Below are 12,542 nucleotides of genomic sequence, written 5' to 3'. Positions count from 1 at the left end.
AGATAAAATTCAAATGATGTTTTTAAGAAAAATGATTGCCTTCTTTTATCAGATTGCATTAATGATAGCATCGTAATGATCATAGCGCAGAAGTTTGGTCTCTTTGCACCTGTACTTAAAGTACTTTGGCACTCTCATTTTGGGTGGATTCTGGGCTTAGCAATACTTGTGGTTTCATCTAGCTAAATGATGTGCTAAGTAAGCAAGTCACTATTTAAAAACAGTGGGAAAACCTCATTCCTCAGCTTTCGGAAACAAATCCTCATTTGGCCACGAGTTTGGGAAAAGGCTTTGCATCTTCCGATGTGTTGCAGGGAGGTGCATCTCTGGCCACCCTATTCCTTACAAGTATTGAAAAGCATACTTTTACTTAATCACAGTTACTGCAAAAACGTTTGCATCAGTTTCTCGATGTTCTGCCACTGTTCGAAAGACTTGTCTTTCGGCTCCTTAGACTTGCTCAGCTTTCGTGTGATTAAAACATAGCGTGCCTGGGGAAAGAATGATGGGTCAGCCTGGTGTAGAGGAACGACGATGGCCTAAAATCAGTTAGAGAAGAAACTCAGGTGCGCTGACACCACGCCACATGTGTATTCCTCATGTAGAGAACACTTCCTCCTCGTGCAAATGAGCTAAGAATTTAGGTCCCATTTCTGGTACTTTATTTTTTTTAATTTATTTATTTATCTTTAGAGGGCAAGGGAAGGAGAGAAACATCAATGTATGGTTGCCTCTCTTAAGTCCCCTGCTGGGAACTGGCCTGTAACCCAGGCATGTGCCCTGACTGGGAATCGAACCACGATTGTGTGGTTCGCAGGCCCGCGCTCAATCCACTGAGCTACACCAGCCAGGGCCCATTTCTGATACTTTAAAAAAGTTCCCCTTTTCAGGACTATTTATCCTGGTTAGTGGTTGCCATCAGTCATGAAAAGTTAACAAAGACCTACTGGGTTTATCTATAGGCAGCTAAACAAACATATCACGCTCTCCTGTTATCGTCTTGTTAACAAAGCCCTATCAGAATGTTCTAACCATCAGCATTTACTGCAGCGGGGCCCTTTATCTGGGATGATATAGCGAGAGCCCATCAATTAGTGTGAGGGGTTGTAGATACCTGCCATATATTCACAGGAGAGCTCCTCTGGTCTCTCTCCATCACAGGAAAGTCGCAGTGTGGTTTTCTGGGTGGTGTCACTGCTCACCTCCTGGGCTGTGGTTCAGCTGTCCCAGTAGTTAAACTCTCAGAGTGTCTTTGGTCCAGACAAAGCTGCGTCTCTGAAACAAAGCCAAGGACCGGGGCCACTATTCTTAACACAAACAACTGTATAGGCCAAGGTCCCACACAGCAGTATCGAAAAAACACATAGAGAAACATGAGCCTTGGTGTTGCCTTTGTCTAAGCATTTTGCAAAAACCAAAAGCAAAATCAACAGCAAAAAAAGTACAGGGTGATTACCCACTTACTTTATGCAATTGGAAGTATGAGGCAAGCACTTTAGTTCTGGGTATGTGGCTGAGGGAAAGGAGAGCTAGTTACCAGAATGGCATCCTGATTGTGTGACTGATCTCCACTGCCCCTCTCTTTAAAGGCCTCCCTGGTTCCCCACTGCCCACAGGATCAAGCCACTGAGCTTGACTTCCAAGGCTCCACACTATCACGTGTCCTGTCTCAACCTCTCTCCCTTCTCGCCACTGCGGGTACACCACATTTCTCGTGGTTCACTGGACTCTCCAGGTCCTTTCTCCAGCCCGGTGCCACTGAACTTACCTGCTCCTTCCTGGGACTCCCTTTGCCCTAGCTCCACTCCTCGAACCCTTGAACTTCCCCGATGGAGGCCATCCCAGGCATTCTGTCCTCTGGGCTCACCCATCATTGCCATGCTTTTAATAGAGTAGTTGGTGTATGTATGATGATTTATTTGCTGTCTTTCCTGCCTTTCTCCCCACTCCACCTATTGGCAGATAAAGTTCCCTACTTCGAAGTCTTAGAGCTCAGCGGGGTGCCCCCTGGAGGACATAGTGTCAGAGGAAGAAGGGAATGATGAATGAATATGAATGCTCATCCCTCCATTGCTGTTCCTCAGTGTATCCTGAGGTCTCCGGGAAGAAAAGCAGGAGGCCCATGGAGCAGTGAAGAGAGTCACACCAAGGTTCCCATCGGACTGACTGGGTCACCTGTTAAAAAGGCATAAATCTATCTTACAGGCTCTTCTGAATATTTAATGAGCATTACCTTGTAACCTGTGTTTTTATGATGGATGTGGTTACTGTAGTCATTTAATAATATTGTTGTGGCCTTTGGTGCAAGTGCCCAAGCTTCCAATCATCTGTTCAGACTTTTTCCTAGGACATAATTTTGATCAGTTTGGTTTCCCCTCAAAAAACTAAGGGGGGTGATGAGTCAGGTTGCCTGTGGTGCCTTAAAACGCACGACTACAGATTTAGCAGACCTAAGCTGGCCGCCCTCAGTCAAGACACCCCGTGGCCACAAGAGCACTCCCTTTAACCATCGTCACCTCCACTTACCTATAAGCTAGTCTCCAGCCTGACAGGACATATGGGCACACCTCTGACACCCCACAGATCTGTGGCCCTCCCCTAACACCCCCTCAAACGCCAGGCTCCAGCACTCAGAGACCCAGGTCTCCATCACCCTCCCCACCGAGTCAAATATGCCCTTGCTGTGACCCTGTGAACCCTGGTGGGGCAGAGGCCCACACAGGAACTCGGCCTGTTTCCTCCTAGCTCTCTTCCAACCCTCAATCTACACCCCCAGGCACTTGGAGTCTCCTTTTAAAAAGCTGGGTCAGCTTCCCACACACACCCCACTTCTAGTAACCTCTGCTCAGGCCACTGCAGCCCACCCCTTGCCCATGACCCCTCTCAGCTCCTGCAGCCAGGGGCTGTAGATGCCAGCAAGAGCACCCTTGGGAAGGCCTTGAAGAAAGGTGAGCTGGTCTGAGGTTCCTTTCTCTGGATTATTTTCTTCCCTGACATTTGTAATTGTGGGCAGGAGAGACCCAGAAAAAGCCAGCTGACTGCCTGGGGCAGGGGTTCCTTCCTTTCTCCCCAGGACGTCCCTTGCACTAGCGTCCCCACTGCACCTGGGTGGGGATCCTGTTTGAGGGCCCGGGGGACCCACCACACCAGCTCTTCTGGAGCCTGCAACCCAGCTCTGGCCAAGGGGTAGGCGATGCTATCCCTCTGGTTGAACAGAGAATCCCAGGAGCTCCAGGGATAGGGCGGGGCGGGTTCTGGGGACGTCACCCAGCAAACGGCACCCCCTCTGGACGACAATGCCGCCTGCGGGGTCGCTAGAGGCAGTCAGGCAATCCGGGACTTCTGAAGGGCCGGGAATGGCCCTCAGAGGCCCTTATGGCACATTCCACCTGCCGGATGGCGGAACCGGGCTCCCAACCCTCAGCCCACCGCACGTCTGTCCCCGCCCGTGGGACATTGCCTGCCCGTGTCTGTGGAGCATGAGCCAGCTCGGTGGCCTGTTTCTGGCTGGTGGGTGACTGCCACCGACCTCGCTGGGGTGGCCCGGGGAGCGCTCCTCTAGGGCGCGCCGGTCTGTGGTGTGGCAGGCGCATCACCGGGAAGGGTGCAGTAGCCTGGCGCTCCGGCTGCGGGGGCCACCTGTGCAGTCGTTGGGGCCCGGGCTGGGGCAGGTGGGGCCCCGGTCTTCCTCGGTCAAGTTCTCGGAGGCCTGGCAAGAGCTAGAGACTCTGGCCCTAGATCCCCAGTGAGGCCATCACTCCCATCACAAAGACTGAGAGGAGTGAAAGCAAAGGAAAAGAAGGAGACTCAGGAAGGATGCCGGGAGGGAGGAACTGGGAGAAGATGGAGAGAAACGGAGCCATGACCATGAAAGTCTTCCTAACTGCCGTTTGGTTCTGGCGGCCCCGGTGTGTCTCGAATACAAATGTTTGCCCTGTTGACTTTAAGGTAGACTGGTGGATCTGACCTTGACTGACTGCCCAGGCTTCCCACCCCCCCAGCCCCTGGCCCAGGCTGCCGCAGACAGAAGACCGGAGGCCAAACCCACTCGATTCCGAGCGCCCCGATGTGCAGGCGGCCGGGCCAGGGACTCGCACCACCAGCAGGCCCTTTCACTGGCCAACCCTGAAAAGAAACCTAAGACCCACGCGCTCCCGTCAGGTGGCTCCTCCGGAACCAGGGCCGCCAGCCCGACCGGGCGGCGCCCGCTGGACCCGGGGAGGGGCCTCGGCTGGGGCGCAGAGCCCTGGGAGAAGGGACGGAGGAGAAGGAACGTTGCCTTTTCTCAAAGGGAGGACTTCGAGAAAGGGCACAAAAGGTAGCTGTGTATACGGGAAGGCACGCAGAGAAGGAGCCTCCGTTAACCGAGGCTCCTCGGGAGGGGTGGAACGGCCTGAGAAGCCTGTTCCCGTCTACACTTAGATGCTGTCGCCGCTTCTTCTCATCCTCGGGGTCACAGAGGTGGGGTCTAAGAAGACCCCAAGGGCAGATGCGCCAGTGGAGAGACCCCTGGCCCCTGCCAGCTGCCTGCGGGTTGGCCAGTTAAGGAGTGCGCATGGGGGGCCCACGCCATCCGGTGCGGTCACTGCCACACAGAGCAGGACAATGGCACCCCCTGGTACAACTGCAAACTAGTTTCTCTGTTGGGGAAAAGAGAGAATAAAAGTTTAATAAACGTGTGCTGTGTTGTGAATGACTTTGTGACGACCTCTGCTGCAAATGGCCTATGCATGCGGAATAATGGTCTCCTTGCAGAGAGGGAAATAGCTTAGTGCTATCATCGTTGCCTCGGTAACCATCTGAGTCCCCATCTAGCAAGAGAGAAATGAGTTATGAAAAGGCTTGAGTGAAGAAGGGATTAACACATGATCCCAGGGACAGTATGTCAATCAAAATCAACTGAGAAATTACACTGCTCTATTTGAGAATTTCTCCGGAACCGAATGGTAGTGGAGTTGGGTGCGTACATTCTCTCTCTCTCTCTCTCTCTCTCTCTCTCCTCTCTCTCCTCTCTCTCCTCTCTCTCTTCTCTCTCCTCTCTCTCCTCTCTCTCTCTCTAATTTGAGAAAGAAGGGGGAAGTAGCATCGTGATTCGTCTTCATGGCTATTATTGAGAAGTTACATGGAGGAGAAGGGAAGACGCGCTAAAAGGAGGGTTATTGAAGAAGACAGGGCCCCTGCCCACCCTAGGCACGCCCAGAGCACCTCGCTGTCGTGTCCCGCCTCTGTCCCCGAGGCTAGCAAGCCCTCCACGCCGCAGGCTCAGAGGCACTGGCTCGCGAGGCCGAGGCCTGGAGCTTGGCGTTGACGGGACCCAGAACAGCACGGTAGAGGGGATGATGGGCGCAGGGGAGGAGGGGCGCGGGGTCTGGGCCCCAGCCCCGAAGACTGAGCAGCTGCCTTTGACGCCGTCTTTTGCCGGTGGTCTACTGTCGCGACTCAGTTTTCGACTTAGGGTTCAGGGAAATAAATCTTTGAGCCTGGCGTACACACCCCCCAAACCGGCCGTGAGACCCCGCTCTCCAGGAACGTCGCCCACGTACGCGCAGACCTCCCCGCCCTCCCCCATCCTCCGTCACCTCCAGCACAAAAACCCGGGTCTGAAAAATAAAGGCGGGGGCGGGGGAGGGAGAAGAAAGAAAGACCACTCAAACAAGCTTTCCCAACTCCGGTGGCACGTGGAGCAGCGGAACTACCGCTCTCGGCCCCAAGGCTGCGTCTGCGGGGACTTCGCCCTGGCACTTGAGTTAGGAATTTAGAAGGAAACCCCAACCTGCCCCCTCTTCCTCCCCCAAAGTTATTTTTCAGACATTTCAGAAGCCCGAGACCGAGAAGAGAGCGCCTGAGGGACTTGGAGGCCTGGGGTATGGGAGGCTGGACTTCTCCAGAGAGCGCCCCCAGAACTGCGGCTGTTTTTTGCGGCCGCAGGGCTCGGGGGTCCGGAGGCCCTGGGCTGGAGGGCGGAGGGAGTTGAGGCCTTCTCTGCTGGACGCCTGAATGGCCAGCACCTGCAGGCCAGGCCGCGTGAGGGAGCGACCCCAGGGTCTCCGGGTCACTCCGCACACTCCCTGTTAACTAACTCCCTTGCTCCTCCAGCTTGCTCTATGACCTTGACCATCATCTCGTTCAACCCCCTCCATGGCGGATGGGGAAACTGAGGCCTTGAAGTAATACAATTACTGAAGGTATACATTGACAGGACTTGGATAAGAGACCAATTTCTTCACTTCATTTTAGAAAATTGGCCTCTTTTTTAAAAAAGTTTTCAGGAACTTTTCTCAAACAGGGAGTGCCTTACTTTGCCCTGAGAGGGCAAGGAAGAGTGTGAAGGCCCCTCAGCCCACATTAGTCTGGGCCGGCCCTTCCTTCCTTCCTTCCTTCCTTCCTTCCTTCCTTCCTTCCTTCCTTCCTCCCTCCCTCCCTCCCTCCCTCCCTCCCTCCCTCCCTCCCTCCTCTCCTTTCTTCGCTCTTTCTCTGCCCGCCTCACTCCCGGGCGAGTCCCACACAAGTTTCAAGTCCTGAGCGCCCCGCACGGTTAACTAAATCGCCTTGACCCTGGCGCTATTTGATATTTGCCTCCTTGACACTCATTTAGGAGCTCGCAGCAGCAACGCAGACATTGGACAAGTCCAGCCTGAAACTGAAGCCTTATGAAAGGGGGAGATGGGGAGAACCTGATAGCTGGAAACTCGTTTCTCCAAAGGCTTTCGGGACATTTTAGCCCGGCTCCAGGTCCGCGGAGCGCCAGGGCGCCGCCAGTGCGGGTGTAAACGTTAAATGTTAGCTATTTGTTCCAATGATTGGCATGAAAGTCGACTCTTTCTTGTCTTCTTTTTTTCCTCCTTCTCCCTCTTCCCTTTCCTTTCTCTCTCTGCCCCTCCGGATTCCCACAAATACTGATTCAACCAGTGGCTCCTCCAGTCCGCCTTCCCTCCCACCCTGCAGCCACCCAAGTCAGAAAACTAACCGAACAATGACAACTCGGACGAAGGGGGTGGGGGGCGCGGAGGGCGGCCCTTGGCAGGTTCTGCTCAACTTCTGGATGCAACTCTGTTCCGTGCCACGAACTCCAATCTCCTTTTTTCCCTAGTCCCTTATCTCTTTTTTCCTCCCCCCCCCCTTTTTCTGATTTTCCTTTCTTTCTTTTTTGACGGAGAGTGCCTTTTATTTCTTTTTTTAAAACAGCGCTGGACAGAATGTGAAGAGTCAGTAGCGTATGAGAAATTCCGAACTGCTGTGCTCTCTATTAACCAGAGACAAACAGATGAGCAGATAAGCAAGTGGCCTGCTTTCCAAAGTTCCAGTGTTTTGCTTAAGAGGAGCACCCAACAGAGAGCCTTACTCCAAGCCCCAGCAATTATGCTTTCCCAGAAAGAGGAAAAGCCACACCTTTGGGGTTCAAGGCTAACCACACTCCCCCCACCTTACCCAGGTTCCAGGTATCAGCCCAAGTCCCCCAACTCCACTCCTGAGTTATCTCAATAAGAACCCATTTTTTATTCTAGACTCTATTCTGAGAGGCTTGTCTCACCTCTCCCCACCCAACCCCACCATCATTCTCCATCTATTTTATTTGTTCTGTCACCAACTATACCTTATTCCAACGAAACCTTTTCAAACTCTAATTAGTGAAGCTTCATTCTCCTCACCCTTTTCCCCAAACCCCCTCTTCCTTTCTCTCCCCTCCGTAAAAGATGTTGGAGCCAAGAAGATAAGATATGCAATCCTCTATCGAGAATTCTGTAATATTAAAGATCAAACGTGGCATCAGTGGAAGACCAAACGCAGAGAGAAACAAAAGGGGGAGGCTGGGAGATGCTCATCAGCTAATTATAGCTGCAAATATTATGCAAATTTATCTTGGCACAGAAATGGAGAAAGCGAGTTTAAGTGTGGAGATAATGCTGGAAAATTGAATGTTCATCTGGGCATGGGAAACGGCCCAGTAGGCTCCGTGGGTCTGTTTCATCTAGGGAAGCACTGGTTTTATACTCCTATCAGATCATCTGCACTTCACTGGTTGGGACTGAGAAATTAATATTACTTATAATTGATACTTGAAATTCTTAGAGTGGTGTGTCCTAAAGGCAAGGAAGAGGGGTAAGGGGAGAAGAGGAGAAGAAGAGGGAGAGAGAAAAGAAAAGTCACACACTATTTAATACAAAATTGGAACTAGACATCTATAGTCCACAAAGACCAAAGTGGACTGAAAAATAAAGGACAATGTCCTAGAAAGTCAGGCCTCTTTCTCTCTACAACCTAAAATTTGAAATATCTTTATCATCAAGATTCAAGCTTTTAAATCTATGATTATGTGGCTGCCCACTTTGCTTGAGGGCTTAGGACAGAGTCAGGAATTGAGATTTGAACTCCGGCTAGCTGAGAACCTAGGGTAAGCTCAGCAGAGGACCCTGAATGGTGGGGAGGGGTGAAGACAGGACCCTTTAGCAGATCTAAGGGGGGGTAGACTTGGCTCCATAGAACCCCACCTCTGCTTCTGCCCCAGTGACACCCCCATTTCCTCCATCTTCACCGGGCAGTGTTGACCGTTCTTCAGTCTACTCTGGAACTCCCTGAAAAATTATATTCCTAGGAAACACACTCCAACGGCCCACATTTCCGAAGTAAATGTTCTTAAAGTGTAAAGGAGGAAGAAAAACAATTAGAACTACAGGGAACAGAAAGAGAATTCTTTTTTTAAAAATTAAGTCCTCCTCCTATCTATCACTCAGTACAAAATCTACTGCAACTCAGAGAAATGTGGAGAATTTCAGATGAGCATTATTCAGGTGCAAGCCATCCAATTACCAAGAAATTATGATCTGACGTCAGGAGGAACAATTGGAGAGCGAATATGTATGAATCTCCTCTCACTGGTTTGCATATTTACAATGATTGTTTAATCCAAGCAAAGAGAAAGTCATCAACAGGCACAAAAAACTTGAGCAAATTAACAGTGGCTCCTGCCCTTTCTCCTCCGTGAAGCTGGGCAGTTGCTAGTGTCGTTGGGGCGGGAAGGGGCGGCCACTCTGGGGATAGCCGTAGACTCCGAAATCTGTCCTGAAAGAGGCAGAGAGTAAAGCCTGTTGCATTTAGATGGCATTTGCTCCTTTGGTGTTAGGGCAAAAGACAAAAGAAACAAAAATGCCAATTATTGTAATTAACCATTAAATGAGCTGTGTGTCCTCTCTAACTCTAACATGGAGGGAAGCCGAGGAGGTGGGGTGGAGAGGGACGGTCCGGGGGAGCACGAGGACCCACCTACCACCCTGCTCTGGGAGAAGGAAGCTTATGCCCATTCTGCATGTGGTAACGGACAAAGTCAGAAGAACACACACACACACACTTTTAAGACAGGAAACGGGAACTGATTTTTGTTGTTGGTTTACTCGGAATGGGGCTGGGATGTGCAGCAGTCAGGGTGGGAACCGTGTGGCCAGAAGATGGTGAGGGGAGAAGAAATCTCAGAAAATTTAACATTATTGGTCTTTCTCTCTATAAAGATGCAAATGGCATTTTATCTTAACTTGGCTCTGTGCTTTAGTCGGTGTTTATGATTAATCATCTCCTTTTTCATAAAAATAAATCATCTTAAAAATTAGGATCTTGGTGCTGGGGAGAAACTAAGCACTGGTCTCCGGTCGATCTTGTTAATTTCAGCCTGAAATTGACACACTAATTAAAGAGCAGTGTGGTAAAGCAGGAGCGCAAGATTATACCCAGCTTGTTTTTTTTAAAAAATCAGATCTACCTTATATTTTCCCAATTAAAAACTGCAAAAAGCAGTTTCGCTGCCCCAGGATAAAAAATAAGGGCCCCCTTTTCACAACGTCGGCCATCACTTTCTACCATCAGATTCATTGTGATGTATTAGATGCAATAAATTATCCCATGTAACAAAACATTGGGAGCTGAAAGGCAGATAATCTGGAAAGCAGAGATAAGGATTCATTATTCCAAATCATTATGAATCCAACGTTGCCTCTGACTTCTTTCTTAATCAGCTCCTCTGATCCTGGATATGTGAGCAGTACAGATAAGGAAAGAGTCGTTTATAATTCTCCACCTCGTCTAATATTTTAAAATAAAGTCAGAGGCAAGAAAACGCCATAAAACACTGGTGAGCAGGCAAGCGCCGAATGAAAAATCACTTCCATGTTATTATATCCACAGTAAGATTTAATTAAAATTCTCCACGTCCACGTGCTTTATTTTCAGATAGGATTTTTTCCCATCACGTAATAATTGATAGGAATTTGCAAACGGGGCTATTTATTTAGGGCGCCTGGGTGGAATAGGTCTGATTTTTTTTTTTTAATTTCCAGTGACTGCTTTGTGAAACTTTCATTTGAGACGTCTATGGCTCCTCACCACCCAGGCTCCTCCTGCCCAGCCTTCCCCACCTGCCCCCAACCAACCTCTGCTGGGGAAACATAGGCAAAGTCAAACCTGAAAGTTGAGTTGAATGAAAATGTTTTGTTGGGGGAAAAAGAAGAAAGATGAAAGAACTGGTTGTCCTCACCTCAGACAATGGTTATGCCCTCCCACCCACCCCCACGCAACTCTACACATTTGTGATAAATTAAATCTCACTGAGTGGGACTGAAAGATGAGCACTTTTAAGTTGAGACTAATATTGAATGTGTGTTTTCCTCTGGCAGAGAGTGCACTTGAAAAAATTAAACCAATCTAAGAGCACCCGTAGAAAGGTAGAGAAACTGACAGGGCAGATGATGCTGAAGGCCAGTTAGCAGAAAGAAAAATATTCCTGCATTTTAGGGGAAAGAAGGGGAATGCTGGAGACCCAGGAGAATAAATATATGGTTCCTCCAACCCTGAACAGAACAACTCTAAGTGACCACACATTCTTAGAAAGGTTGGAGATTCTGTCAGCGATTACTCCTTCCTACAGGGTCTCCTTTTTCTTTATCCAACAGGTGAACTTCAGATATCTATGTGGCCATCGCAGAGATCTGGAACACGATGTTTCTATTATCTATTAGTCATTTACTGATCTATCTCCGACTTCCACACTCCGGGTGACTTCCCTTTATACTTAAAATCCAATCAAGTGCCTTAGCTTGTAGGACTGCGGCCCAACGCCCTGCAGGATTTAAAGCAGTTACTGCTGGTGCCAATTAGGCCAGCACAGTCACCTCCAGAACGAACCCCCAAACCAAGTTCTGTCTTGAGGCCCAGGAGCCTCAGAACATTTCTCTATCTGGTTCAGCCTCTGCACTCAAGCTCAGGAAGGATGATCACCTGCCCAGGGTGAAGAGCTTAAAAGGCCAGAAGTAGGAAGTGTGGGCAGGGGTACCAACCACAGGTGAGAAGCACCTGGTGTGTTTGTGTGTGTGGCAGACAGCTGGGTCCCAGCCTCTTTTAGTACACCTAAGGAGGACTCCTTCCTGGGAAGGTCCCCCTGGGAAAGTCCCCCTGGGAGTCCTGAAATGTTGGGAGGGAAGCCACCTCGCCCCCTCTGACTGGCCAGGATGGGGCAAGGCTCTGAGCGTCTGGGATCTGTTGCCCTCAGCGTTTAACACAGACGGTAGCCCCAGAATAACTGGCTGAGGGCCGTGTTGCTCACTCTCACCCACAAGCACAGTACATACACACAGAGACCTGAACCAGGAATCATCGAGCCAGAGTAGGAGCTTTTAAAATTCAGAACGTGACGTGTAGCTTCATTAAAGCAACATCTCCGCGGTGTGGGGGGGGGTCTGGTGTCCACCAATGGGGAATAAATCTTCTGCGGTCTGACTGAGCAACCCGAGCCTTTACTTTGTTTATTTCTAGGGATAACTTCTCTCCTTTCTTCCTCCCACGCCTTCCCCACCGTCACATCTCCCCCAACCCTCTTGGAATAATTCTCTCTCGGTTCCTTAATTAGCAGCAGTGTCTACCTCTAAGTACCTCAAGACAAAAAGTGCTCGGCTGGCTTTTCTTCTCTGAATCTTACCCCTGTAGGATCATGAAATTGAAAATTAGTTATATTTTAATTAGGTCCCTTGGTTTTCTGCTTTTTGGTTTTTTAAGACCGAGTGTCTTTGGCCTTTCCTTTCCTCAAATTGAAGCCTTCCTTTGCTACAGTTAGAATTAGGGTGATGGGAGAGCACGTGTACGCAATTGCATTTCTCAGTTCCTCACCAAAGGGTCACTTTAGACCTGGAGACAAGCAAGTGCCCGCATCAGCAGAAAAGCAACGCGGAGACCCGCCAGCAGGCCCGCGGGAACCCGCGGAGGTGGCGGACACGCGCGCGTGGACCGGGTGGCAAGGGGGTGGGTGCGCGGGGTGGCCGAGAGGTGGCCAAGAAGCGGGGTCCGGAGCCAGCCTTGGGTTCCCCGGGGGTGCGGGACGGCATCCTGAGTCTGAGGCACCGCACCAGGGCTTTCCAGTGGGAAGCGAATCTACAGCGGGGGAGGGAGAAAGAGGAGGGAGTGAGAGATTGGGATCATCAATCCTGGAAAGAAGCGGGGAGGGGACCTTAGAGAAAGGCACAAAGGGCTCCAAGGGCTTGGTGGACGGCACGCTAGGTGGGGTA

This window comes from Sturnira hondurensis, unplaced genomic scaffold (genome assembly GCF_014824575.4).
Source record: "Sturnira hondurensis isolate 20B ecotype Veracruz unplaced genomic scaffold, ASM1482457v3 Scaffold0016284, whole genome shotgun sequence".
NCBI classification, from domain to species: domain Eukaryota; kingdom Metazoa; phylum Chordata; class Mammalia; order Chiroptera; family Phyllostomidae; genus Sturnira; species Sturnira hondurensis.
This window is presented reverse-complemented; position numbering follows the sequence as displayed.